The sequence below is a fragment of the Octodon degus genome, unplaced genomic scaffold (genome assembly GCF_000260255.1).
Source record: "Octodon degus isolate 3935 unplaced genomic scaffold, OctDeg1.0 scaffold00059, whole genome shotgun sequence".
NCBI classification, from domain to species: Eukaryota; Metazoa; Chordata; class Mammalia; order Rodentia; family Octodontidae; genus Octodon; species Octodon degus.
In genome coordinates, this window is record NW_004524635.1 from 193,989 (window position 1) to 199,081 (window position 5,093).

The following is a 5,093-nucleotide window of genomic DNA, read 5'->3' on the forward strand; positions in this document are numbered from 1 at the left end:
TAGCCATGTAAACTGGAGCATTACAAGGCACGAGTCAGGATGCTAAATAGGGCTATCTGCGGTGCTGTGCTCCAGAGTTAAAAGGCTAATGTAGAAGACTCAGACTGTAGTCTGTTACTATTTTCTTCATCTGCCAACTGGATGAACTTGTTGTAACCTGGATTAAACGGTCTTTGAAAATGTCTCATAATGTTGCTGTAAAGAACATTTATCTAGTTCTCTGCGACAGTGTATGTTTTTAATCCCAGCAGTCGGAGCTGCTGAGGCAGGAGGATTACTACAAGTATTAGCCCAGTCTGGGTAGCTTAACGACTAAGCAAGAGACTGTCTCAAAATTTAAAAAAACTAGAAAAGCTCTGGGTTTAACCTTTAGTACAGAGAGAGAGAGAGAGAGAGAGAGAGAGAGAGAGAGAGAGACAGACAGACAGACAGACAGACAGACAGACACAGAGATAAAGAGAGATACTGACAAAGTGAGACAGAAAGAGAGAAACACAGAGAAAGAGACAGGGAGACAGAGAGAGAGATGAGCAAGAGGGAAATAGATAGAGGGAGAAAGCCTTTATCAAATAAGTGAGAAATGTTCTGTAAAGCACAAGTAAAACAAAGTAAAGTGAAGAGATAGAAACAAAATATACAATCTTAAAATTAATCTATATTTGTATTAAGTTCTGCCAGATTAGCACACTATTATGTTCCAATGACTTTCGTTGTTTTGACTTCTTGAATTCCCACTGACTCTATTAACAAGCAGACTTGATGCTTCTTTTCTGTCACCTTTGTACCACCCCCAACTCTCCAATTATGCACAAAATCTAGTTGCTAACCCAGTCTGCTGGGGCAGGTTCCAGGCAAGGGGAATTGGAGAATTTGAACGGATCCCTTGTGGCTTTTGCAGTGGCAGCAACATGAGGTCACTGTTGAAAACGCATCTTGCCATGTCCAGTGAAGAAACACTGATGAATTAATGCTTTGCTCATGCAGACCTTTGAGGGGGCTGTCGAGGCACATATACCAAGACTTTGAAAGCTAGGGATCTTTTGTTTATGCACTCATAAGAAAAATTAGTCCGTATGTAGACGCAGCGAAGAGCAGGACTTTGTCAAGTGCATTTCCACTGGCTGCCTGTACTGCTAGCTTAGTGCTCTAGCCTCAGGTCACATCATCTGTTTCTTCTGATGTTGACTGTTCCCTTGGGCATTTGGAGAGGACTGCTGAAGAGGCCCTTCCACTAATCATCCTCTGTATGGGTTTATATTCTTTACCCTCTCAGAACTCTCCTCAGCTCCTATGTCAACAAACCACTTACATTTCAGGCGTTTCTCTGGCTTCAAAATAAATGGAAAAGATTGAAAAAATGTTCAGTTGTTTTCTTCCCCATGGATGTGGTTATCAACTTGCTTTAAATTTAACTAGTAGGATAGTTCTACTCAAGTGTTCTTAAATGCATCAGAAATGCTTTAAAACAAAAAGACTTTCTTGCAGATGAAAAAGAATGTGAACTTTTTTTTTTTGGTGGAGGGGGTAGCAAAAAGTTCAAAGTTATGTCATGGAATCCCTTGCTACTTAAATCACTTTTTTTCTCTGCTTTTGTCTCACCATTAATATTTCCAAGTTAGGGCCAGCCAAATAGCACAGCGGATTAAAGCACCTGCAAGCAAGTGCAGGGACCAGAGGTTCCATCCCCAGGCCTGCAGTGCCGGCCCCACCCCGGGGTGTGCTGAGAGGGCAATTGAGACTGGGTCTGGTGGTGCATGCCTGTAATCCCAGCTCTTGGGAGGCTGTAAACAGGAAGATCACTAGGAGTCCGATCTAGTATTGAGACCCTGAGCATCCTGTAGACCTTTCCCTAAAAAAATACAGAAAAAATATTTCCAAGTTAACTACTTGAGTTGTCCATGTTTGCTTTAAGCTTTAAATTCAAAGCTACTTTTTTCTCTCCTTGATGAAGGATTTCTCACCTATCGTATACATATATTTCCAAAGCTGGAATCTGGTATTTTAGTGTGCTTGTAAAAATTAAAGTAAATGAGCTATGTGTTGATGAGTACACACATATGGGGTTGAACAAAGTCTGTTGATTTAGTTTCCTGGGTTACAATTATGCTGAGTTATAAGAAGGATTCTTTATTCTTTACTTATATACTTCATTATAGAGTTTGTTTTCTAGACTCTGGCTCATTCTGATCCAGAGAAAATATTAGAAAATATTTATCCTAATATTTATGTTAGAATTTATGACTTTCCTATTTTTAGTCATTGACATTTATTCCTTCCAAATATTTCTTAAATCTCTACTTTCATTTCTTACTTTGCTGTCAAAATTCAGGTTTTTATCATCTGTTGTCCAGACTATTACTGCATTATATTTACTAACTTTTTTCTCTCCAGTCTTACTTTTCAGATATCTATCTCCTATATTACAGTGAACAATTCATTTAAATTTCTAATCTGACTGCTTTCTCTTTTCAGTGGGTTTCTAATATAGTCAGATTAGCAGACTAAGTTTCTCAACGTAGTTTATCCTACTTACCACCCTGCCCCTCCTTCTATATTGTATTCTTTATAAAATGTTCTTTTAGGTTTAAAAAGTTCTCTCAGACACTGCGCCATTTCGTGTCTCTATGCCTTTGACTGTTATATATTTACTCCATACAATTCTCTTCCTTTTCCTTGCTTAATTAACTTACACTGTTTTAGACTCAGCTTGATTCACTGCTCCTTTTCTTTATTCTCATAAAATTCTGGGCCAGTTTCTGAGACAGCTCTTCTCATTAATGATTTGGTGCTGCTTCCCCTCACCTCCTCTTGCTTCTCTTCAACCCCAGTGAAATGGAGCAGGTTCTTCGGCGTCCTTCCCCCAGCTATCAAACCGCCATTCTCAACTAACATGAGTGTAGGTAGTCAGCTTGCATTTGCAACACTCACAGCGAAGCTTCCAGAAGATTCCTTGGCATCTGGCCAAGCCTTACTGACATAGGATTGCAGCTGTTACATAAGTAGCACTTTCCAGGTACTTCTGGGGGTTTAGTCTGGGAAGGTGCCCTCCCAAATACTGATCTATCTGCAGCACAGGCCCTTTTAAAAGATTTTCTTTTGTCTTGTAAATCTGCTTGTGATTCATTTCTCAGGTAGTGAGGTCTGCAAAAGTCCTGTAAATCAATTTGGGATTTTTATCCTGAGTAGTATGGACAGAGTAGTTCTTTTTTTTTTTAATGAAAGAGCAATAAACACTTAGAGCTGTTAACACCAAATTGCTCTAGAGTCCAGCAGCTGATGAAAAACAGCAGCAGAAACAAGCACCAGTGAAGGGGTGATGTTGACTTTGGCACAAGCCAGCATCAAATGGTGATGACCAGCAGCAGCAGTGACCAAAATCTGGCTCTGTCAACTGGTGACAGCTAGCATTATCTGATGACAGCAGGGCTGCCAGCAGAACTGTACTTTGCAGATTCATGATTGCTGTCTGAGTGGAGCAAAAATCTTTAGTTTGATTGCTATTCCTGTGCTGTCTTATGGTAGCATTACTATCCGTTTATGTTTCTCTTGCAATAAAGAATGAGAAATCAAGGCCAGGGAGATGACTCAGTGGAATAAGTGCTTCCCTGGCAAACACAAGGGTCTGAGTTCAATCCCCGGTTCTGAAAAATAAAATTAAAAAAAAAAAAGAATGAGAAATCTGAAGACACAGGATCTCTTTCCAAGTCTTTTTTTTTTTCTTTTCAGGGATGTGCACACACTGTCTAGTACGGCATTAAGGAAGTCACAGTTAGGAAGCTATACTATACCAGCCTCAATGGCTTATTACAAAATTCCAGTGAGTTACTGTGTGTTAGAATGACTGCACTTGCTTTATCATACAGTAGGTTTTCAGAACATGTATTTTCTTTCCACTAAAAATGAGCTGCCCAACACTGCTTAGTGTTCAAGAGGTAGCGTTTTTAAGTAAAACTATACTGATAGAGATTATTTATATGTCTTCTAAGATGGACTACACATCTTGAATATTGTTCTACCTGTGGAGCACATTATCCACAATGACATCATGGAATGAATATCTTATCAAAAATAGTAAATCGTAAATTGATACCCATTAGATTCCATTTCTGTCTTATGATTTATTTCATCATTAGCTCAATGTTTTAAAGTGTGGGCCAATAGTTGTGTTTTAACATGGAGAATGGACTGTGGCTTAAGTCTGATATAACCTTGGGGGTTAGTGCGGCTTGGGACCTAGACTGAGTCTGAGGCAGCTAAAACTAGACAGTGGGGAAAGACTGGTAATGAGGAAAATAGTTCTTGTCTCTCTTTGTCTGCATTAAAGTGTAATTGGTATATGAAATTACAAATTGTCAAGGCATACAGTGCGATGATGCAAAATCACATTGCAAATGTACATTGCAAAATCATTACCACAATAAAATTGATACTTCCCTCATCACACAAGTAGTGTTGTGTGTCAGTATATATGTATTGGTGCACATAAGTGAGAACACTTAAGATCAATTATATTTTTAGCAGATTTCAAGAATAATAATTACATTTATCCCAATACTTAATATTTCTCTCTTATTTTTTTTTCCTTCCTGAAAGCAGGAATGAATGATACCATCTATTTCCCAGTGTGGTTCCTATCATTTACTAGTTGAATAACATGATAAGGACTTTTTGTTGTTGTTGCTTTTGAAATAGAGTCTTGCTAAGTAACTCAGGCTGGGCTTGAAGTCACCATGTAGCCCAGGTTGGCCTTGAACTCGTGGCAATCCTTCTGGCTCAGCTTCCCAAGAGCTGAGATTACAGCAATGTACTACCATGCCCAGCACAACAAGGGCAAGATTTTGACTCCATAAGCTTCAATCTTCATTCATATAAATGAACTTAGTATGCACATTTTATTTTCTCTGCAGTTATTGTCCACCTCTTTGTTTTTAATGTGCAGTGCTAGGAATTGAACCTAAGGCTTCGTCCATGCCAAACATGTGGTCAAACATTGACTTGCACTCTCATCTCTTCAGGTCCTTTAAAAGCACAATACAGAATTCAGAGGCAAAAGGCTGCTATCAAGTTTTCTTTTGAAGAAAATTCCTTGCTCC